Consider the following 26,275-nt stretch of genomic DNA (forward strand, 5'->3'; position numbering starts at 1 on the left):
GCACCCCCTGTGGTGTAAGGCTAAATGTCAGAAGGAAGGGTTGACATTTTCACACCAGGTGATAGGACCGCAATATTCTCCCCGGTGGGGGTGGGGGGTGGGCGGGGGGGGTCTTCCTTTGAGGATTGTGTTGGACAAATGGACAAATGGGGGTATTTTCCAATAGTTTGAATAAAAACTACTGTACTTAATGATACGCTACTGATTGGACAATTTCTACAAAAGTGATGAGGGTTAATGATATAATCTTCTGCATATTGAACGAGTTGAATTGTTCATGAAGCTCATTTTTAAAGATTAAACAATATCAATCAGGGCTGCAACTAACAATTATTTTGCTAATCAATCGTTTTTTGATCAAACAGTTTGAAAAACATCCCCAGATTTATGAAAAAAAATACAATTTTTTGTAATTGACGATGCATAATCAATTGTTTTAAAGATTTGCTCGGTGGTTATTTCCGTAACATGTCAGAAAATTGGCATAAATATTGATATTTTATTTTTAAAGTAAAAGCAGATTTTTAAAAATATTTTATTTTGATTTAACAATGTAAATCATAATGCTATCATAAAAGACTAAATACATCATTTCGAGTCAAGAGTCAAATTTTAGGTCCCTGTGATTAATATCATAATGAATTATTTGTTGATCAATCAATCATTGCTGCTCTATTAGCAATGAAAACTGTATATTACAATATGCGTAAAAAGACTGCGTAACGATGACTCTATGAGGATAAGGTAACATTATCATGGAAAATTTCAAATGGGTGAAACAAAGAAGTCCCAGACAGGAAAACACATGCCATTGTGAAGCGATCACATTTTATTCTATGCTAATGGTAATGATATGACAACATTTCTAATCATCCTAAGTACAGTACTATGCAGGAAGATTGTTTTCCACACTTGAATTCAGCTGGAAGCCTGTTAATGTGCATCGTTGGTGCTGCTGTTTTGGTTAACTGTACAGCTCAAATGTGCTCAGCAGTTTGAATTTGAACAAATAGTGCCTTTCCTGCTAGGAAAAGAAACAAGTCTGTTAAAGGAACGTGTTCATTTGTCTTAAATGAATGATGCATATGGGACTAATTGTCGTGAGGCGACTTGTTTCATTGTCCACTATTTGTGCAAATACTGTAATTACGACAATTGATGGCGGGGATGGTACACCAGCACTTAAGTACACGTTGAGTACAAATTATTAAAGTATCTCAATCGGCTCCATATTTGTAGATGGCACGCAAGCTAAAATGTACTGCATCTTGATTTCCATGCTGGTGTAAGGCTTGATTTACCCTTTTGAGAATTTGGCAGACCGCAGCCATAGGGGATGTTCTGGCATACTAGGGTAAACCCTAAAAACTGTTGGTTAAGGATGTAATTATGGGTCAACAAGTTGCAAAATTTTGATCAATTTGACCCATCTTTCTTGGTTGTTTTTTCACAAAACAACCAATTGTATACAAAGCAACCTAAAAATAAAATAGTTGGTTTGTGTTAAAAAACAAAAAAAAAGGTTGTGTCTAATTGGCCTAGATATTACTTCAGTCCAGATTTTGACCCATAATTGGTTTAATTTGACCTCAACTGTTTTTAGAGTGTATTACGTTTGACATATGCGTGGGCGCGTCTGACAATTTGGTGGCTGACATATCATACCTGCAGAATCCTCATATAACTCTCGGTGTACATCACCTTATGGATGTGATTGGCTGCTGGAGCAACTTTGTAATTTTGAGTCGACATCAAATGGCAAAATGACCACCACCCGAGAGGTATACAAATAGGTGACCTTTGCCAATTAATTCAGATTCTACAAACACAATAATAACCAGAAAGCTGTATTTAGACAAGAAAATATTGTTGTCAAGAACATTTGAATTCATCAATAAAAGAACAGCAACTTTTATAATACAAGGTCAATCTTTTTCATTAACTCCTCCTCCCAAGTCAATTTGTTTGAGTCTGCTTTATAGTTTGCCCCGTCCGATAAGCAACTGAACCGAGTTTTTCCATTTCCTTCAGAACATTCCTAACTTTCTCCTCCGTCGGCAGCTGGAGCCCAACTTGCACACGCTCGCCAATATTGGAACTGGTTCTTTCTCATCATCCGTTTTGGTAGCACATGGGGGCAGGAGAGCCAGTCTCCCATAGACTCGCTCTCACGTTAATCAAAATGAAACATGCGGGTTTCCCAAGCTCAATTGTGAGCCCGCTGGTGCCATCTGTGTTTGGGACAGGCCCGTATTGGCCGGATTGACCCTGATCACACACTGTCATTGTTCCCTGGGCCTTGTAAACAGCGAGCAGGCTACAGCTGATCAAATTCAGGCTAACGTGGACTCACAGATGCATGCACATTTACATGGACATGAGCAAACACTCTTGTAGAAATGCCATTTTACATTAAATATAATTACCATATTCTAATGTGAATCTTAATCTGTAGATCCATTAATAGAAGTTGTTAACTTTTAGGAAGAAGCTTCATGGGGTTCCACTGGAGGCACATTTGTCATTGCAAGCAAATGACTGTCTTAATGATGAGGGATTAAACATTTATGGAGCACCTAAGCCTCCTCCCACATTTCCAGAGCACTGGGGACAGAGAACGGATTTGGTCGCGTAAATTGGGGGCTGGGGGGTTGTGATAGGATACGGACCATTAATTACTGAATTTGTTGACGTTATGACAAATAGTATTGCCCTGGCCCTCACCGGTGTCCGTGACTTGTACAAGGCCAGCTGGACAAAGTCTCAGCATTTTTCCTGTGAAACCACATGTGCAACTTGACTTTAATCCGTCTTCATTTTTGTTTTTTTTAAGCACTGATGCAATGCGACAGAGGTATGGTTTTATTCAGGATAAGTAAGGATGAGTTTTCTTAACATTTTTTGACTATCTTCTAGTTTCTAGTTTCTTCACACTATTTCTGTTGTTGGTTCTGTCTCTGTGTCAACCGGAGAGGTGACACCGCAAGTGTGAACATAAACAGCAGTGCTTATTTCAATCCAAGACTAGACATCGCCATTGCACTCTGACTTGATTATCATAAAAAATATTTTATTCCGAATAAAGATTCAAAGTTGGATGTCCCAAAATAGCCTCTTGTCACATCACTGCAAAGCAGTGGAACCATTTGATTACTCCGACACTGTCCAGTTGGGTGAAACTTTTTGTGTTCTGCTCTGTAGTTGTCCGAATGCTAGAGCAACTATTTCAAGTCAATCCCAGCTCGTAAACACTGAGATGGCCCACCTCAAAATAATTACCAAATAATATATAGACATGAATGCCTTGGTACGCTTTTATTTTGAAGCTTTTCCTGGAAGGGTTTCGTGGTGCTAACAAATGACTTAATTACGCTGACATTGACATTGATCATTTGCGGCACCTGTTGACTGGCGACTTGGGATTTTTTATAGCTGTGCTTATCATAAATTAGCTGCTAGCTAGCAGTGCTCGGGTGCTCCATATAGGCTGGCCAGATAGACATACATGAATATGTAGACTTTGATGCTCACAGCTTGAGAACATTGCTGTTCCTTCTGATCAGATTTATCAAACAAATGTGTTGTTCCAGTCAGAAATTCTGTGTCATAGACCAAGAAGTAAAAAAAAATATAAACAATTACACATTCATGAAATTTGATCATTCATAATTAACCACTTCACCTTCAACTTGCAAAAAATATTATTATTTTTATCCGAATATTCAATTCCGGTTTCATGAAAGATCTCCGAATACTAAAAATACTTGATAGCTGCAGCCCTAGCTGTCATGTATGCTTTGAAGAGAGATGTCAGCGAACCTCCTGAGTCCCCGTGTGTGTTTTTGTAGGTGAAAACAAAAGGTTGAAAAAGCAAAAAAAAAAAAAAAAAAGCAGTAGCAAACATAACACCTGCTGGTAGATAATTTGAAAAGGCATCTGCAGGCCACAAAATGAAATAATAAACAACAGCAGTGGCAATAATAACTCCTGCATAATTGCTATAAAGTGACATGATTCAGGTACATTATCAGCAGTAGGTCTTTATCAATGACGTTACAGTACTTGTTGTTGACATTTAAACGTAAAGTATTTATTGAATGACTTGTATGACAGTTCAATGTTCAAACCTTTTTTAAAATAATAATAATGATTTCTGTTTCTATTCTGTACTGTGAGCCAAATTATGCCAGCGTTCCTGCTTTAAGCTTTGCTAGTTTGCATACTATCAGAAATCCAGTACCTAACCCAAATGGTTAATAAATAACCTTATTCGCTGGCACTCCTTTGTCTAATTCAAAGAATTCCGTTAATCCAGCACTGCTAAATTTGAACGTTGATTCTGAAACCTTCTTCATTTATGGTCATGCTGTTTGTCATTGGATACATGTGCACAACTACTTTCTTGTCGTTTTTCCGTCTCAGCTGGAAGTCCGCTGTGAAAGAAAGGCAACAGTGTGATGTGTTTGCACTGTGTGCGGTGCACCCCACCTCCTAGGCCCCCATCCTGACGTGCATGTGGTCAACTGTGCCCCATAGGGGCATCCACATAGGGGCAATTTGCACATTCCCCTGTGGAATAGCCAAACACAGTGGAACCTCTGAAATTGATGGCGCAATTCTGAATAAGACTTAATTTGTGGTTTGAACAAAAACATCTCTATAAAGTCACCCCGCAAAAAACAGACTCCTCAATATGTCATTTCTTGAGACTTAGATTTCTCGAGACTTTAAAAATAGTAACAGTCAAATGTCTGTCTAGTCTGTCTAGTGATATCTCTCTCTCTCTCTCTTATTCAGCAACTCCAGAAAATAGATTGTGCAACATCACCTTTTTTTTCTGGCTTGTCTGTTAGAAAATTCTGTCACTAATGAGAAGACGTATTCCATTAAAACTTACTAAAATAAAAGGGAATAACATTTTTCAAAAGAGCCACCATAACACAATTTAGCAGCCAGTTGATTTATGTTCCAATTAGTTTGCTCTTAGATTTAAAAGAGGCACTGTTCCTGTCACGGCAATACGAAGCATAAACATATATTTGCTGATACCTTCAGAAACCCCGTGAGAGTCGCTCGTAATCCCTGAAGTGCCTTCTCGTACCTTCATTTGATTCAACGACATTATGATGTAGCAAACGAAAAAAAGAAGTATTGAAAACAGAATCTCTTAGATTCTTCAACATATAGCACATTTATTCATTTTTGTTCTGAGTCAGTCTTTGTGAAATGTACGATGCTTGATGATATGGAATGAATCTGAATTCATCACTGTGCATTTCATTTCAACGTTTGTCTGATAATGAAAATGGAATGTCCAACTTGTTTTAGGGAATGTATTGCAATTGGTTTCCCTCAGAGGACCACTGATGTCCTGTGTTTTAATTACTAGACAAATGACATATTAGTAGTAATCTTTTAATCAGCGATCAATGAACATATTCACTTACTATTTTAGTAACTTTATGCTAAAAATATGTTTTTTGGGATAAAAGTAAATACACGCATCTGTTTCAGACAAAATTGAAAGAAAAAAATAACTAACAAGAAAGGACTTGAAATTCTATGATTCTAAAGGCTTTTTAAAACTCGGTGAAACATCTTTAACATTTTTTTTCCTCTGGAAGCATCCTCTCATTCTTTTGCCTCTAACTTGCCGAGAGGCAAAATCCTCAAGGGAGTACACCGCACTCTTCGGCTGTTTAGTTTGCCTAAAGCAAGTTCCATGGTGGTTATTAACCTTTAACAACACCAATGTATCACCTGGTGAACACGACCACCATTCATCACTGATTTTAACAATTTGTCAGAATGAGTCTCGGGTGAGCTGCGGAGGTCTAAAGACTGCCTCATTTATAGCGCTAAATGACTTGGGCACCGCATTCTGAATAATGACTCCTTTTTATAGGAGACACTTAAGATTGACCAGGCGGGTGCTCGAATAATAGCTGCATTTATGAGTCAAACGTATGGCGAGGAGTCACAGAGGGCATTGTGGGCCTATCTGTTGGATCTCCGAATAGAGCAAGTTACTGTGATGAGCAAGATGTGTTTTTGCATGGTCCTTGTTGATTTTTTTTTTCTCCCTCCTGTGTGCTTGTTATCGGCCTTCACAGTAGACGCATCACGCTGCCAGCTGCTGGAAAGTGGCAATTAGACTTTGCACTTGAAACAAGGTGAGTCAGGACCTTTTAATGGTGCAGCGCAAAAGTTCTGCAGCAGGGAGGTGTGCTTGCGCAATTAGTTATGTGCTGTGATGCTGCAGCAAGGCATGCACCTTTTTAAAGGCTTCAAAATGGATGACTCCAGCTGTACTTGGAATATGTAAGGTTATATATGTAATTTTGTGCCGGTTCTCATCCTAGACCTCGATGTGGAGACTGCTTCCGTTGAATCTACTAGACCTTCTTTCTATGGCCTGGGCAACCTTGCACGTGCTTATTGGTGAGCGTGAGCAAATGAACACAGTATCATGTTTGCGCTCTTGCGCTCACCATGAATCGCAGGATGCATGCACGCAAATGCAATTATAAACCGGTTCCTAAATAGAACATAGCGTAGGCTGAAATAACAAAAGGATATCTCAGTTATTTTCCGCCACGCTTAAATACAATTATATTAATTTAGAGCTGTTTATGCACCCGTTTCCGACGAGCTTCACTTAATATTCTTAATACAGCGTGACAGGGATCCATTTACATAAATATATTTCTGAAATTCACATCTTTGAACCCTGCAGGGAATGTGCATTTTCAAATAAAACTGCGACTGCATAACAAGAATACTGATAACCATTCCTTTATGGAGTCGATGGAATCCACATGGAATAAATAATATTTTTCAAGTACATTTCCCCTTTCTAAAATCTTAATCGACCTGATATGGTCGATAATAATTCCAAGTGGATCGTAGTTGACAAAAATGTATGAGAATTAACAAATACTACACTATTGCGAAATTTGTTGTAGTAGACTTGGCACCTTCCATCAGATATGTGCCACAGCTTCTTTATCTATCTATCTATCTATCTATCTATCTATCTATCTATCTATCTATCTATCTATCTATCTATCTATCTATCTATCTATCTATCTATCTATCTATCTATCTATCTATCTATCTATCTATCTATCTATCTATCTATCTATCTATCTATCTATCTATCTATCTATCTATCTATCTATCTATCTATCTATCCATACATCCATACATTCATCCTAATCTAGCTAGCAAGCTTCTTATTTGTCAGATCTTGGGTCAACATCTTTATTTAAGACATTTATTGTGACAAATCCCATTAAACTAACATATAATCCACAAATTTTCCAAATTCAATATGGATTTAGCATTTGAAAGTAGTACATAATATATCAGATTTTTTATTTAAATTTGACAGTGTTATTTGAGAAATGTTCAAACCTTTGTCTTGACTACATTTCTAAAACATGGCACATGAATATTATTGACTGAGTCCAAATATGGTGTATTGTATCTTTATTGTGCAAGAAATAACATTAAAACAAAGCTTGAGAAAATCTTTAAGCTGTGTGTAGATGTCGCGCAAGGACCTGTCGTTCTTTCAGTCTTTTGTTCTCCGGGAGATAAAGAGCATCCATTGCTGGCTGACAAACACATAAATATGCATTCATCTGTTCTGCTTGGGCGGTTGTGAAGAACTGTCAATCGTCAAATGTAAAGGTCACGCTTTTCTTGCTGTAAGGGAAAAATCTTGGTGACTATGGTTAGGGCGCTATTTGAATAAACTATGCAATGAATTACAAGTAACCTTCAGGGGCAAACGCGACATCCCCCACCACACTTTGCCCTCTCAGCCATATACAACTAAAAACATCCAAAATGTCGCCATTCTGGATGAGAGTATAGATTCATTCCTGTATTTTGTCATCTGTCAAGCTTTTTGTGCAAGTAAAAAAAAAACAAAAAACCTCAATATGCAGATGGAGCCCTGGTTTCGCCGCAGCCCAGCTTTCTGGGTGGAGTGTGACAGCCGAGCAGAATGTGGCAAGCGGGGGTCTTTCAAGCCCGTTGCAGGGTGACCTTGCCGCTTCCTGTTCAGAAAGCAGTTTGGTAGGTAACACTAGAAATGTGCCGGCGCTCCATAGACAAGCCTGGCAAACGGAGGGTCAGCCCCCCAGCCTCTTGGCAGCAGATGCCACATGGCGGGCTCCGCTGCGTTCGGCCGCCCAGGAGTCGTAGGCGAGCAACCGCCCGGGTCACCCCAGCCCATGTCCATGTCACGCAGAGAAAAGGCCTTCTCAGCGGGCAGGCGGGCACGGTGCCGTCCTCTTCAGTTTCTTTGGTGACAGAGTCCAACAGCTCGTTTGCATGTGCTTTGTGTCGACTAAAGCTAGTGCACTAGACGACAACAGCATAACTGTCTGGGTTAGTGTCTTTGTTTATGTTGCTTATACGAGGAGTGACGATAAAGAAACGAGACAATCAAAATCAAATGGACGCCTGGCTCCATGTTTGGGCCGCCTCCAGTTGCGCCACAGCAGTGTGCTGCACAAAAGCCTGAGAAAATGTTGACCGGTTTTCGACAACGTTTTGGCTCATCTAAAAGTACAAGTGTCAAAGTGGTCTGATAAAGGGCATTATCTTCATATTTCTAATGGTATGGATTTGTTCTTGTTCCTTTTGAAAATAACGTGCCAAAACCTAAAATTTTCCTTGGGGCTACAACGAAAGATTATTAAAAATAGAGTATCAATTATTTTGCAGATTAATGATGAATAAGGTGATAAGGTAATATTCAATTACCATTAATTTATTTGAAAACATGAAAATATTTCAAGCTGGCAGTGCAAATATTCAGTTATAGTCCTCTATTGCTTGGCTTGAACAGAAAACCGAAAATGAGGAATCACCTTCATCAAAATACCCTTTTGACTGATGTAACGCTTCAGTCTTTATTGTCTCTGGGTGGAAATCCGAAAATCCAATGTTTTCCAATTCCAAAATGGCCGAAAACATAATGCATCCTTATTGATGATCAAATCTGATTATGAATGAATTTATTCAACGCTTCTCAGCTCCAATATCAGCTTCAATTCCTTATTTTTTACTGATATTCGGTTTTATCTGATCATCATATTAGCAAGCATGTTCCCACCAAATCCCTTAACTTTAGTATACAACTAAAAGTTTAAATTTGGCCACCACTATTTCAGATGTCTTCTGATTTCAAATTAAATTTGTAGTTAAAAAAAATAAACAAATATATGGGCCATTTAGGTGATTATACAGTATAATCACCTTGCATGTAAAGAGAGCAATAAAGGTTTATTCACCTTCAAATTAAAAATATCTCCCGGATTCACAGGAATGAATTGTGCCTGATGTTAAATGCAGTGTAATAATGTATGCACTCAAACTTTGAAACACAAATGTAAATAGCTGCCTGCTTGGCAAGGACCCAAAGCTGGATTTTAAATACTTGAACGGATAAAAATGAATGGTGATTAATGGTGCAAATTCTGAAAGACAAAGTTGGATTGAAGTTACATACAAAATCAATCGCATCGCAAATAAAACTGACTGTGATATACACTTGAATGCTTTATATCGTAATTACTTTTATGTGCTACTGGGCGCAGTGGTTCAGACAATATTAATATTAAACAGATCTGGTGTGCATTTATTTAGATTTTGGACTCATCAAATTAGATTTAAGGATGATGACGAGTATAATAATTAACAGCATGTTTCTTCAGGGGGCACATTGCTCAAAGAAAAATGTGTTTACAGCCATTGGATGTGGCAGTCATCCATCAAATACAGTGGGTCATGGTCTGGGGTATGTTTGGAGGGGGGGGGGGGGGGGGGGGGGGGGGGGTTCTGGTGACCGAGCCTCAAGGCCCTCAAGGGGTTGCCCTCTCTTTTGCCTGCACAGCAAACAGATCAGGGCAAAAAGGATCAAGGTTTACTTCTTGCTTTTTTTCTAGGTCATTATTTATTATGTAAAACATCAACGTCCTTGGCCACAGCCGCACGGGATCTTCTTCCGTCCCCCCAATTGACAGATCTCATTATGCGATAGAGGTGTCAAAGATAGCTCATAATGCTTGAGAGAAATGTAACACCATTAGCAGGTCATTGTCACTGTTCTAATGTGTCCTTTTAAGCCGCTTAGTGAACTGGTGTTGAAGTGTGATACAGGGATTAACCTATCAGAGAGTTGCTGCGGAGGAGTTGAGCCGCCACTGATGAGGAATTTTTTTGGACGTGTGGCGATATCTTCCCAGGCGCTGCGCCGAGTCATTCCTAAACACACAGAGCTTCCTGGTGTATGTGCATGATGTCTGCAGGCATGAAATAAGAGTTTCTTTCATTTTCAAGCAAATACTGTGACTGTGGTTTTTCATGGCTTCCTAAACTAACGAAATGATCCAAAAAATGTCAAAATACCGCACAAGGGTTAAATAATTAGGGGGTGTCAGAGTTGCAGATTAATTGCGATTGATTAATAACAGATAAACCATTTTGAATCAACTTAAATTTTGATTTTACTGCTTTGTGCTTACTGTAAGTTTTTTTGCTGTTTTATATCAATCTTTTGATCCCCAAATACAACACAATGTATCTAAATTAAAATAAAAAACTGAGGGTTTTTCTAAGACATTTTGAAGGCATGTTAAAAGAGGTAAATTAGATCAATTAATTGTACATTAATCAATTTTTTTATCTCATCGCATTTTTAATTAATAGCAAAACAATCGATCAATAATTTCTGCATTACTCATAGATTTACAGGATTAGTAGTAAATCATTTTGTGAAACTCTCTCCACACAGTATCAAGCATTTTTTTTAAAATAAGAAACCACATTATAATAAAATTTTGATGTACATGTTTTGGTTTTTTTGCATGTATAAAATGAAGATTTCTTCAATTGTCAGGAACATGTATTGATTATTTTTTTAGCGCCTATACTGTGCTTTAGTCGATTATTTCTACATAAAACGACTAATATCTTGATTACTTGCGAGCCATTGACTCGACATAAGGATGTCAAGTCTTAAATACGTCTCAATTCAATGTCAAGGCTGCGGTTATAGCTCTCGCCCGGATGAATCATCGAGCAGAATTCACATTTGAGTTGTGGAAATGGCTGCTGAGTGACAGCAAATGCTTACAGTGCAAACTTGTTATTTATGAGCCTGATGATGTTTGATTCCAACCAGCTCATCATTGAGCCATTAATCGCGCTCCCGCTGACACAATTTCACCGATCAATTAGCCAACATCGCTATCAGTCACTCAATTAGTGTTCTGCGTTGCAACAACATCTTATTAAAGATTGTGAATCACAATAGAGGTGCAAGAGTGACGGTGCGATGAATAATAACTGCAACGCATGTGACGACAACTTGGATACTTCACAAAACCAAAAATCATGCTTGTTATGATAAAAAAAAGAAAAATATGATAGATCATAGAGCCTGCATTTTGCAGTATACCCCCACTAATTATAGCTAGTATATGCAATAAATGCATTCAAACCTTTACAGGAGAACTTAATGTGACCTTTTGAATGCACATGTCCAACTGTTGGATGTTTCAGTAGTTTTGCACAAGTTGCTGTTCTCTAACAAGGAATTTAAGGCAAAAATCACAGCCAGGTGTTTGATCACTGAATTGACCAATAAATGACCTGGTTCAATTAGAGCTGCTGCTTAAAAGGTCGTCCTCATCATGCTGTTCACATTTTGACATCATGAGACTGAGATGATACCAAACAATGGCTCAACATTCCCTTGCCATTGTGATGCTTCAAACAGGACGTTCCCAGATGGAAGTGGCCCCTGTGCTTGGAGTGTCAGAGTGTCATCAGCAGATTGCAACAGAGATAGGCGAAGAAGTGGACATCCTTTGGCCACATCCCTTGCTGATGACGGCTACAATGTGAAAACTGCCCTGAGAAACCGGATGGTGAGTACCACTCAACTGAAGTCACGTTTAAGGGAGCTGAGAGGCATGCAAATGTCATGCAAAGCATCCACATTTATTTTTGTAATTTTATGGCTCAGCAGGGATCGTCAAAACTTTTTGATTACATTTTAACATGACCTTGATCTAAATGTACGTAGCAATCAATACTATAGCCGTTAGCATGTTGCTAAATGTGTGTGAAGTAATAATACATTGATTTGTCTGGCCCTCAAATCTCTTTTAGCTTCTTATTTCTTTATTGGGCAAATGGAAGGAGAATGGCACGCCAAGCTAAGATGGATGTAATCAGGAGGATGGCGAGATGGAAATGAAAGTATTTTTAATCAAATCTACTGATCATAATGGCCTCCTTTTTCACCAGACTCGACTTGAATAGAAACACACATACATACATGTTTTCTCTTTTATTTTTTAGAATGATGGCTCTGTCAATGTAGCACATTTATTGGCCAATATAGAATCATGAGACAATATGTAAAACCACAATGCACTCATCAGTATAATAGGACTATTTATTCTGCTTTGTTAGGAGAAGAGGTCATGTGATTGGCTGCTGTAATTATAGCATGCGCTTAATTACATTAGCAACCCTTCTGTCTTTTCATATTATCTTTGACACCAAAAAAAAAAAAAATCACTGAGACATTTGATTATGTTAATCAGCAACATTTTATACATGGTAATGGAGGCCTAGTTCAAAGCCATTAGTGCTATGAGGAATATCCATTTAAGTGTCTGTGCTCTCGAACGCAGCTCGCTTCAAAATGCACATTGTTTAATGGTATTGATCAACGGTCGAGAGAGCTGCGGGGCTTTTTGCTCATTACGCTGGCTCATTCATGCCTTGTGGGGTAATGGTGCCTGCACACTGATAACTGCCACAATTGCGCCGGTGATCGAAGAGAGAATCATCATCCTAAAAATATGGAGAAGAAACAAGAAAAGTGTCATTATCTGCGGCGGAAAAAATATGTTTAGCTGATGGATTTTATATCAGGAGGAATCTGTTTGCATCTTTGTGTATTCCAGCCACTTGTGTATTCCACAGCTTTTATTTGTTACACATAAATTTATACCATAACCTTCTGTCTTCAAAAACATATCATGAAATTTGTTATTGAGGTAATTCTGTGGACCTGTCATTCAAAACAAAGCAAATCTTCATTATTACAAGCAATAATTAGCTGAGCGATTCAAGAAAGTTTAGCAAATATGTATTAATCATTTTATATTTGTATTTTAGCCAAAGTATGGCACACTTCTAATAAGTGTAATAACTAATTATTCGTGCCATGTTGAACTTTGACATGCTGTCGTCATCTGGGTGAAATTTCAGCTCCCCAGTGTTTTCTTTCAATGCTTTACCCTTGATGTAAATACCTTCAATGTAAGAATCTTTAGCTTTTACAATATACTGCAGCAAAATAAATCATCACAATTAAGCATAAATAGTATGACACACTCAACTACTAGTAACACCAACACATATGACAAGAATGTAAGTTCTGTTAACTTAATTATTGCAACAGCAATGCATTCTGGGAATGGAACAGATAAGTTGTTTCCCAAAAGATTTGCTGTTGACCCCTGCTATTCATAGGTACCAGGCCAGCAAGTTAATCGACAGCTATTGAAATTGATTTTAAGGTAACAAATGCTATTTTATTTTATTTTATTTTTTCATTATAATTTTTAATTCATCTGCCAATTAATCAGTTATTAGTATTTTTTCTGCTAACCACTATTGGCCTCCAAAAATAAATTTCTGCTGGGCCCTACCTATTTTGCAGTTATTATTATTATTATTATTATTATTATTATTATTATTAAAATAAGATCATCTTTAAACAAAACCTTAAATTTTCATGAAAACCCATGCAGCCTCGATCAAAAGAAAAAATAATATCCTTTGGATTGGATCTGACTTTTACACCATTACACCTGATAAAAATGTTTTGAGCTAATATATACAATTTCACAAAAGAGTCAAAAAATGTTGTCAGTTTACTCAATTTAATCGTGTGCAGTAATATGTAGTATTACTTAATAAGTATTTTTCCCCCAGTAAACTACATGTGATATCCCATTATAATTTCCTCCAAGTAACACATATCCAACATCCAACCCCTCCCTACACACACAAACGCACTTTCACTTCCCCCGTCTCTTCCTATCAGTGAGGAAAGCAGACCTGCTCAGTCAACTGCTTCAAGATTTATTCTTTGCAACAAATCTGCAACAGCTGGAGAGCCGGGGAATGCATGTAAACTTTGTGTGTGTAATTTGGTGACAAGTCAGGCTTAATCAAGCCCCCATTGGCTGGATGAGAGGAGCGCAAGGGGAGCGGCATATGGGGAGCTGAGTGGTGAACAGGGACACAAAGCATTAACATGTACTCGGTACAGTAGCAGCTAGCGCTTAGCCAAGTAGAGCAGTGGACAGGTATTTCAAAGATGTCAAATATTTTCAAAAGTATATAAAAATACCCCATGCAATTTAGTTGCAATATAGTAAATAAATAAATGACAGCTTAATTGGACTTAACTCTAGTTCCTCAAATATAAATACAACCGTCGTGCTCAATAGACCAATAACTTTCCACTTGAATATATAGCTGAATAGAAAATAAACTGTACTTTTTTGTTAGCTGACCTTGGACTTTGCTCAATATCTAAATGGTCGAACGGAAGTCTCTTGGTTTTGGCAGGGTAATTATAGAAAAGGCATTAACAGGGTCTGATTTTGCCACCAGATGCATTCGAAAACAAGATGTCCTTGGCAGGGACGGATGGATTGCAAATTACAGGACAAACCTAAGTAAATACAGGTGGAAGAACAGTCTGCCGTCATTTATTAGGCTCGGGGGAGGGGGGGCATTTAGTGGTTTACAAATAATGAGAATCTCATCAGATGCCATGGTGAAATGGTGAAGGTCTTGGAGGCATTTGCTGATTTTTGTGCAAGGAGTCTGACATTGACTCTAGAGGAATTCTTAACGATAAGCGTTCACATGAAAATACGAAAAAAAAAAGAAAAAAATATTAACTGTCTACTCCTCCATTTTCTCAACTGCTTAAATGGGTGTCATATGTAACACATTTATGCTTAACCCTTAGGGCACCAAAGTAGCAACATTGAACAATATTGGAAATATCCATCTGTCTATCCATCCATTTTTTTAGAGCTGCTTATCCTCACAAGGCTTGCTGATACCTATCCCAGAGGTCTTTGGGCTGTGGGTGGGGTAGACCCTGAACTTGTTGCCAGCCAGTCACTGGGCACACAGAGACAAATGACCATTCACACTCACAGACACACCTAAGGCCAATTTGAAGTATCCAATATACCGACCATGCATGTTTTGGGGGATTGTGGGAAGAAACCGGAGAACCTGGAGAAAACCCTCGCGGGGACGAGGACCACAATGCAAACTCCATACAGGAAGGCCAGAGCACAAACTAGACAAGATCTTAGAACTCTTAGGCGAACGTGCTAACCACCGGGTCACCCGTAAATGAACTATTAACCTTTTTTTGAGGCTAGGGAAGTGAGTACCTAAAAATGGCATGGCATCTTTTACTAATAAGTACAGTAACTTTCATGAAGCAGAGAATTTTGCTTTAGCATCTAAGTCCTTGGGCACTTACTTTTCCCGAATGAACTGGAAGCATTAGGAGAAGTGTGTCCAGGGTTTATGATGATTTTCAACGGTATGATGCTGCTGCTGCAGGGCAGAGCGTGACCTTTGCAGGGGGAAACTTTGTCATCTTTGCCAGACTGCCACATCCCCATTTGGGTGACACCCAGAAGGGTCACCACGGGGGCATAATTTTAGTCATAAATCAACAAGGTAACTTGGGATATAGTGTCCTTTGGTTTTACATTTCACCTGTTCTTTGGCTTTGTCCTTTGTTAGAGAGGAACAACATATTGCAGTATGTGGAAATTTTCAGTTTTCTCTTTGCGGTGTACATTCAGAACTATTAAACATAGGACCAGTCAATAGTGTAATGTTCGTTTGAGGTGTGACGTTTCTGTTGTCATCTTCTAACAATGGAATGTGACAAAAAAAAGAACAAAACAACTAAATGAACAAATGACTGAACCCTTGACCATTTCTTTAGCTACCATAACTTGGGGTGATGGTGTTGATCTCAAATGACGTCATTTGCGCATTTCCTATCTGCCTGAGGTCCGACCTTTCAGAGAAAAGTTTGGAAGCAGACACCTGCATCTTTCACAGCCGGACCGAAACACAGGTTGACCCTGTCCACGAAGTACTGCCTCGTTCCCCAAGCTTCCATGTTAGCCCTCCAGATCAGAACTAAGTGACTAGCATCAGAACAGGAGTTAACCAGTAGGAGAGAAGGATGACTGAAATGAGTCTTCAATCTTCTCTAATTTCTTTTGTATTATGGGTAAAAAAAGAAATATTCGGATGTCATTTTGCATTGTCATACGCAAGCACACTGACCACCAAGTTTGAATTTTGTAATTGTTGTTAATGCCGTAAAGCGGGAAAAATGCTGCAAGGAGGGGACAAAAATGAAAAACACATAAGCTCGTGACGCAGTAACCCGGAGGTCCACTGTAGTTGATTACAGATCCTTTTGAATCTATTTCTACTCCATGTATACACTCACATTGTCCTCTAAATTGCCATTTTTGTTTTAATGATCATCAAAACAACAATAGTGATGATCTGACTCGCATCCATGCCATCAGAGTGCAAGATCAGAGACTTTGGCTTGCCTTTGTACTAAAAATGATCTTTTGTCTTGTCCATGATTACTTTGCCCTAACAGCAGCATCATTTTTCCATTAGTCAAATATTAATATGCATCCTCGGGTATAATCGCTCTCGCTGCTGTCATCAAGCAAACACCACGCAAACTTGCAAACAATCCCTGGTGTGTGTCCTCCGCACAACAAAAGAGCAACATCTTCATTTCCCTCACAGAATACATTAGGCCCGTAAGTGGGCTCGCTTATTGCTGATGCGTGCGTTTGCAGCAGGCACCTGGGATTCTCCAGACCTGTTTGATGTGGCCCGCTTCAAGCACTCGGATCGTCCTGCTAAATTGCGGCTAATGGACGGGGCCCACCACTCGGCCGGGCCCCGACGACCGGGGGGGGGGCGGAAACTCGGGGACGCACACACCTGTCCTTTGTAGTCTGGCGAGCGCATTGTGCGCACAGGCGCATTAGCCCCCGTCGTGCTCACATAGGCACTTTGTGTAGCCGGAGCTGCCATTTTGTCCTGAATAACCCCAGGTGCCATTACTTTGGCTACCTGAGTGTGCGTCGCCACCACTCTGAACAAACAATGCACATCACATTGGAGATGGATGGCTATTGAGCGGCCGCTCTTGTGTATTATGAATTGTTTGATTTGATGTGTGCACGTGCCAGTTTACACAGTGGATTGTGCCTTTCACCGGGGGGTGCATAGCTGCACCTGTCCCTTCAATGGAATCCCCACCGTAGTGAATAATAGATTGGAAAGGGGGCTTTGAATAAGAGTAATGCGGAGACGGACCCTGTTGATGTGTACAGGTATATTCTGGTGTTAGTTTTTTCAATTTTAAGCATCAGATATGATTTTTATTAACCCTTGTACCGTATTTATTCAATCTTTTGAACTTTACGTTGAAAGAAGACCCTAGGGAGCTGAAATTTCACCCAGATGGTGACAACGTGTTGAACAAGACACGGCAAGTATAACGTATATATTTGTGGCTCGGTGGTAGAGTGGTCATCTCCCAGCTGAGAGGCTGTGGGTTTGATCCCCCAACCATCAAGGCCATGTAGAAGTGTCCTTGAGCAAGACACTTAACCCCCTGTTTCTCCTGATGCTGCTTCCTCAGGAGGTAAATGACTAGTTAGTGTAAAGCACTTCGAGTACCCAAGGTGTTTAAGCGCTATATAAGTGAAAGTCCATTTACCAATTACCTGAATACATGGGCTATCTGAGTATTTCAAATATACAGGACAATGCTCCATCCATCCGTCCATTTTCTAGAGCTGCTGAAGCTTCACTAGGGTCACAGGCTTGTTGGTGTCTATCCCAGCTGACTTTGGGCTCCGGTGGCCAAAGAACCACAGAGAACCCACACGGGAAGAACATTACATGGGTTGGTTGGAAATTTAAATATACAGTACAATTTTCAATGGCAAATACACAGCTTGAAACAAACACACCTGACATCTTTTTCCCGAGGACTTAAGAGTTATATTATTTTCTGACCATCTTGTTCAAATTCAAAACTATACCATTTCTAGCTGTTTCAAGGGCATTCACCTTTAGAGGTTTCCCTTTTAATGTGACGAACCAGCCAGAAGCTTGAGCTCCTCGGCAGAGGTAATGAAACAATAAATTATCCAGCCATTGTTCTGTTAGTCTGGCAACTTGACAAGTACTTCTCTTGCCATGACTTTCACATTAACTGCCTCTAATGGGCCCGTTGTTGTGTTTTCGTTTGTTTTGTGATGTTTTGTTTCGTTTTTTTCCCGATGAGTAGAAACCTTTCAAATGAAGCCTAAATTAAACTTTATAATTGTCACTCATTAACATCCAACTTTGAATCACATGAAAAGGGGACTTCTCGCATTACTCTGAAGCAAACAGAGAGCAGGTAAGTGAGCAGAGAGATGTCCAAAGGTTGGCAGCTAACCAGGCCCATATTGAATGGCACCTAACAGTTTTAAATCAAGACTGTGTGCCCAGCATCTGATGTGGGAGGGACTGGGAAAGGCTTTCTGTGAGCGCACCGGGTGATTTTTATATTTGAGAGTTATGTGTGTGCGAGTGTGTGTATGTGTGTGTGTGTGTGTGTGTGTGGACAATGACAGTATCTGTTGTGCCAGAGGAACTGATGAGCAGGTGGTCTGAGTGGGATTCAGCATACTCTCTCTCCCTCCTATTCACACTAGCACTCATCTTTCTGCTTCTGTGTGTCTGTCTGTCTCTCAAGCAGTCTCACTCTCATTTTTATGTATATTTATTTGTAAAAAGAGAGGATTTGCCTTTGCATTGGCATGTATGGAGGAGCACATAAAGGAAAAAAAATGGAAATGTTGAGCAATATCTAAACAAAATACCACTGTGAAATTAGAATTTTTATTTGTAAAAATATTTAAATATATGTATGCTGCTCTCTGTTTTGATATTGACTCTCGCTTTCCTACATGTTCTCACCGTGCTTGTGCACTTTGATAATACTATTTGCAACCTCCTCTGCAATACAGTGTTTCCTCGTTTTTCATGGTTGATGAGGACCAATAAACACTCACGATAAGTGAATTCCACTAAGTAGAATCCTTGGATGTTGTACATACATAAAAAAAAAAAAAAAACATGTATGACATGTTGAATAAAACCTTTTTTACCTTTCTTTACCATTCCTAGTCTATACTATAAAACTATAATATAGTTATAATACTATAACTATAATACAGAGGCCTAATTGTACTTGTGATACTTTTTCGGCACAAGCTTGAATCTGTTAGCCATTCTATTTTATTTACTCATGCATCCACTCACACCCTCTCTCTCAGCCCCTCGCCCACATGTACATCCCCGCACAAGTAAATCTCCACAAAACTTTCACTTACATCCATAAGCGCACCGCTCTTATGCAATGCCATGTCTCTGTCGATGTAAAATGATAAGCAGAGGTTTAGTTTTAAGCAAACGGCCTTCATTTGCTGCTCAACAGGACCGAGTATTAACAGGCTGTTCAACTGGTTCTGACTCCTCGTTAGGACTGAGTTTGGGAATGTTGTTACAGTACACTGGGTTTTTTGAAGACAATTTTACAATACGCATCCTTGATTCTTGTCAGTATGCGACGCAAAATAGAAACATTGAGATAATGTACGTGAAAGTAGACATCGAGGCACAATATTTAATTTTTTTGGATGCGCATGCTTGAATGTGTCTTGGATGTTGCCATCAATAAATGAGTACAGGAACTAACCTCTTCTATTACAGCGACAGTGCACTGTTACATGACTCAGAGGACAATACGCACACACAGAGACGCTTTTGCATACCATCACTGAGCAGATGTCTGAGTCCATCGATCGCCTCTGTGACATGCTTCAGCGGTGTCCCATTAAGCTGCACACACACACACACACACACACACACACACACACATACCCACACAAAAGCTCAGTGGATCTAATGTGACCTGTTTGCTCATGCAGCATTGTTGACCCGTTTGGATAGTGACCCAGTGCAGGATCAAGTTGTCATCCAATGTAGTCTCCTATGTCTTCTTTCCTCACTTTCAAGGTCATGTGGATCCACTGTCTTTTCTACCATAGCAGCACTGCAGCTTTGGGATATCCTACTGAAATGTTTAATCAGATATCAGATATTCTGATAAAAGCAGAAAATATCGGTCTACAGCACACACAATCAGCACATTCGAGTTAGCATGGTTTGTTTTAAAAGTGATCAGTAAGAACGGCGACTCTCTCGAGCAGTCAACGTTACAGTCTGCATTTATTTGCATCAATAACGCCAGCCTATATGGAGCACTTGAGTGATGCTAGCTCACGGCGAATTTATGCAATTAAGGTATCTGGGGCAAGAGAATTTGCCTGAACATATTTTTAAACCCAATTACTGGTTACCATTGTCAAATCTGAACTTGTATTAACTTATTCAGAGGTTATTGACATTCTGATGATAATTATATCATATTTTATATAATATATATAGTATTTGTCTCATCACATTATCCACAATGAGATGATATGATCAAAATGGAAAATTATTGATTGATTTCGTACATTTCAAATGATCGGTAGGTACATCAACAGAAGTGATATGGTAGAGGGCATTCCATGTTAGAATGAGCTTCATGCAATGACAAACCCTTTTCTTTTTCAGGTCTTTTAGTGTTTCAAACAAAATGCAAATCTCAGTAATCAGAGCTATGGAATTATTGAAAGATAATCTAGTTTTGTTTAAAAATTCTGAATATGTATATACAGTATCTATGATTTCTACACGACAATAAGGTGGTCGGATGGAAAGACGAACAGTGGCTTTTACTGAGGCTGTGCATGTGGATACATTTTTGCTTTTAATGCAAAGCTTCAGCCTTGTGATTTTTGTAAACAAAACTTTGCAGGAGAACTGCGCTCGCCTAGGAAAATTCATCGTCGAGGGTTTGATGGGTGCAACACTATAATAAAATTTCCATCAAGGCTGAGGGCTTGTTGATATTCATTGGACATTTTGTGACATAGTAAAACCTAGATCAATGACTGCTGCACTTAAGGAAATGAATTGGATGATTTATTTGTACTACTGTCAGGCAGAGCAAGAGTGAGAGAGTGAGAGAGAGCGAGAGAGAGTGAGAGAAAAGGAAGGTCAAATGTGTCGATGTAGTTATGAAATTACTATTGACATCTTTGCTGTTTGCGTTTCAGCTTATTTTGCATGAATTTTTCTGTTAGTCATACCAATTTAGAGGATCACTTTTTAAGTTTTCTTGAAAACATTTGGTACATTGCTATTTCACCATCACATTTGTATAGCGGTCAGTAAACTACCCTAATTCCCCAAATATAAGATGCACCTCTGTAAAGGACACCCCCTAAATTCTGGGGTAGGAGTCTGATATTTTCTTTGTTACCATGTATAAGACGCACCAACCCTTTGGCAACAATGTAAAAAGTATCATCTTGTGAATTTTAGCAGTTTACATCCGTAAGTTAAAGGATATATATGTTTGTGTGTATGTGTATATATATGTATCTATCATTTTCCACACGACACAACTTGATTTTCATTTTACTATTAACACCCAAATTTGCACAGCATCCGTGTTCAGCTGGAGACATCCTTACTTTACATAAATATTCCGTTTTAGTAATATTCCTGTGTGTGAACAAGGATTGACTCGGATGTTGATTCAGTCACCTTGTTTCTTTTATTGAAAATAATGTTGTAACAACCTCAGCTATCATGAATTGCTGTTAGCTGCAACAAGCACTGACACCCAACAGCCACCTGATGTCTGCCGTTTTGCTCTTCCCGTATGGTAATTATTGTTCTTAAGAAAATGGCAGGTTTTAGCTTTTCAAATTTAACCTGTAGGGGACAGTCACAAAAACTGGCCATTCTGCTCATTAAGAACAGGAAAAAGTTGATGAAGAACAGGAAGTTATTGACCTCGTAGCAACTAACAGATTACTCCATTCTCGTTTACTTAAACTATTGCATATGTAATGTACATATAACATTATGTACATTTGATCTAAACGGTTGTTAGTGAATGTTGACCCTAAATAGTAACCACAAGTGCGCTAACGCTAATAGTGACCGCTAACCTGTTAGTATAGGCACATTTTGTTGGTGTTTAAAAATCACGTGTATAGAAGATAATAAATAATGCGATGCTTTATCCATTCACATCAGCACATGTTCAACCCACCTTCGTTTTTTCATCATGCAAGATTGTGATCTGATCATTTTATAAGACAGCACCTCATCAATGTCTATATTATTGCGTAAGTGTATTCCATTAACCAGTGTGCTACGCACTACATCTTTAGCAGGCGCATTGCGACCTGTAAACTGAATGTCGCCCAATCACTGGCCTGTTAGCCAGCAACAGTAGTCATCCATTCACTCAGTCACTCAGTCAGTCCTCCAGGCTGTCGGGCACACGGGGAACCGGAGCACAGCTGTCCGAGCAAGCCTCCATTATCCAGCCTCATCTATTGATTCACCCTGTGGGATTTTTTCCTGCCCATTTTTGGCACGGGATCATCTGTGAACACACACCAGCACGTGTACAAGCATTAACCCAATATTTTGCACTCCTTCATATGTACAAAACCCAACATGCAAACCCAACACACATTTAGAGTCACATCAAATTGCTTTCAATGTATTAATATTTTTCTGTACTTTTTTTTTTTTTTTTGCTGTTTGCTCTCTTTTATTATAAAGTGGCCTGGTGCTTTCATTAAACTAAACATTTGGCCACCCAGCAATTGTGACTATTTTGTTTGTCAAAGTTTTGTTGTTATTATTGTCTTCAGCTGACTGACATTTACACATACTCACACCCAATTAGTGGTGCTTTGTATAATGAATGACACGTAGGCTGCCTGATGGCCAGCAATGTCTTCTCTGTTGGCTTAAACGTCATCAAAAGAGCTGGCCTATATTTACAACTTCACTTCTGATAGTTGTCCAAAAAAATTGGATACATTTTCTTTTATTTTACAATTTATTCATAATAATTGACGTTTAACAATAAAGTACGTTCATTTAATATTGTAAGACATCCTTATTCATGATAAATATATTTAGATGTTTGTATAATTGATTTGCCATTCATGATGTAACAGTGTTACATACAGTATACACACACACACACACACATATATATATATATATATATATATATATATATATATATATATATATATATATATATATATATATATATATATATATTTATATATATAGACACAGAAAAATAAAACGCAAAACACCCAAGATGAAAAAAAACTAGCAATTTGATGAAAAACCAGGGGGTCACGAAATATAATTCTGTGGTTCGCAAATGGCCCGCATAGTGCGATTTTGCAACCCCAGTTGCTGATAAAATAAATACCGATATGCAGCATTTTGTTTCACCCATCAATCAAAACCAGCTTCTAAATCATGCCTCAAACGGCAACCATGAGCAGATAAAACAAACGGTGTTTGCTTTTGCATCCGCCTACACATAATTGTATGGGCAACCCCAGCAGCAGCGATCAAACGAATAATCAACAAATGTATCCAAACAAACCAACAGCTACAGTATGAGCAAGTGTAAACTCCAGATGATCATATGATTAATGTATCTGCTCTACGTATGCGGCCTTCACTATTATTGCCAATGAATAATGCATGAGCTCCAGCCTTTGTTTATGGTATGATGTAAAGCATGGCCTTGAGTGTTGCGCCTTGACGCCAAGAAATGCCTCAGTGTGCTCCTCAATCCTCCCATTGCAGCTCGCCACATGCATATTCTGTTGGGAATGTCTCATTCCCGCGCTCTTCCGGCACTGGCGGCGGGCTAAACAAAGCTTTGCAATAGAGGATGGAGGGACAAGTGGGATGGTGGGGGAATAAAGTTAATGAATAATAACAGCTGTTAATCTCTGATGGAAAACATCTTTTCATATGAAAATCTCCAGGTTGATCTCACAATCCGCCACACTGTCAATCTGGAATATGGAAGCCCTGGAGGAAAAGGCTCTCTAATCTGTTCTAAATCTGTGTGTTACCCCCCCTCCCTTTTTTGAACAATATCCTCAACAGCAGCTGTTTAGCGTGCCCGCTTGTTTTCATCACCGCGGGTTGTCTTTGAACATCATATCTAATATTTAAAGTGTCTTCCCTAAACTCAAAGTGGATGATAGGATTGCCATTTAGAGTAGGAGTCAAGGTTTGTTTTTTTAACCCCTCTGCACACACTTTGGAAACCATGCACATTGCCTTTTTTTTCTCCTAATTTTGTAAATGCTTCTAAAGGTGCAGTAATTCAAGTTCATGAATATATTTTGTCCTTCAACTCCTCAAAATTTTCAGTGGCATCAGTTCTATCCACATATGTAGGTTCAATTTATTAACACCCACACAAAAATTGAATAATGGTATTGTCTGTCTTTGTAGCTTGTGAAATGAGGATGACACTTGAAGACGTAGCCATTAACTGGAGTCCACCTATTGTTTTGAGGTGAAACACAAGTCAACGAATAATTTTTTGTTTGGTGACATAGATTGACTGCAGCTCAACGGAATGTTGCAAAAACTGCAGGAAATTCAATGTAACAAATCCGATTAAATTGCATCTCAAAAATTGTAATCATGTGTACTTTATGTGGTTCAAAATTTGGACAATGATTATTTTTGTACACAAAATCTGGCACGTCCAGCTGCAATCACATTAGAAATGTTAGAATCTTTGCTGTTTTAATCTGTTTTAATCATCTGCTGGAAATTTCAGCTCCATAGTGTTTTTTTCCCCATTGATTCTTTTATATGTTTAAAAAAATTGAAGGAATTTCCCTAATTTGTTAACATCATGCGACAAGGGTTAAACTGACAATCTGATGATAGTCAAGTTAGTGTCGACTTGTCATTTTTTGTCAGTAATGAAAAATCAGCCAGTGTTCAAAAGCCTACTCGAGCCTAGCTTTTAAATCGCCTTTCTTTCGCTTTCTCACTTACCGCAGCTCAAAACTAAAAGATACTTTGAGTCAATTATTTTGCCAGACTAATTTTTTTCTGTGCATGCTGTTGAAAGTGGCCCTACCATCTCAAGCAGGTCCAGTTGACATCAAGATTTAAACGTCATTGTGAAGTAGTATGTAGTAGCTTGTCAGGCAGTCTAGAGTGCACTGGAATGCATACTGCTAACCCGTGTAATTTAGAAAATATTGTCAGTAAAACTAAAAAAATTAAAAGATAAAAGAAAACAAGATGACAAAGGGAGCTTACTGTATTGTTTGCCAGAGGCACACAAACACACACAATGGCCAAGTTGTGCTGTGCAAATCAGCCAGTTCTTGTTTTTGTTCTTTCTTTTAAGTCAGGAATTTTTGTTGGGTGATTAGACATCCTCTTTTCTTCCCTTGGACTTAAAAAATAACCTAAAAACATCTGGCCGTAACTTGGAATTCATTCTAGATGATCGGCATTGTTTCTTTCATCCTCCTTTGACTGTATCTTTTTGAGTTGTTCGAATTATGACCCAGGGACATTTTGCGGCTGCTCATCCATTTTTTTAGTAAAATTGCATGCACCAAACATACCATTTGACATGGCCTAACATTTAAAAAAGAGGCGGACCTTTCGGGTAATAAATTCGGACAAATAGATTTAGAAAATCTATTTTATGAATTGCATTACTGTACATGGCCCATCAAGTCACTTAGCTCTACAGTTCATAATCACGGTCTTCTCGATCCAATCAAGGCATCCATCTTCCATTCTTGTGTTTGGTATTTCCACTAATCAAAATAAAGAAAAGAGTAACAGTTGCGGCTCATGCATTGTTTTTGTAGTAAAGGGCGCTTTTCTTACAATTCAAAACGTAATAAATACAAAATAAAAGACACTGTACGGTAGTGTCTCTGTCGTTTGTTTGTTAAAGCAGTCTGGGTCAGATCATAATAATTGTTTGTGCATCTATAGATAGGAGCAGAAATCCTAGTCTAACTGACTATCGCCATCTTCTCTAGCATCAGCCTCCTCAGGCTCTTGTAGTGGAGCCACATAG

The 26,275-nt window shown here is 38.8% G+C and overlaps 1 long non-coding RNA gene across 1 annotated transcript in view; it reads left to right on the top strand.

Moving 5' to 3' along the window:
• LOC148412841 (uncharacterized) overlaps nt 1-26,275 on the top strand; it is a 52,571-nt gene that overhangs the window by 11,465 nt on the left and 14,831 nt on the right. Inside the window, exons 2-3 of the long non-coding RNA XR_015867841.1 lie at nt 6,363-6,441; nt 11,798-11,948. This is a non-coding gene — a long non-coding RNA (uncharacterized LOC148412841). The remainder of the gene's footprint in view (nt 1-6,362; nt 6,442-11,797; nt 11,949-26,275) is intronic.

The sequence above is a fragment of the Hippichthys cyanospilos genome, chromosome 14, assembly GCF_059441005.1.
Source record: "Hippichthys cyanospilos isolate Australia breed blue-spotted pipefish chromosome 14, RoL_Hcya_1.0, whole genome shotgun sequence".
Taxonomy (NCBI): domain Eukaryota; kingdom Metazoa; phylum Chordata; class Actinopteri; order Syngnathiformes; family Syngnathidae; genus Hippichthys; species Hippichthys cyanospilos.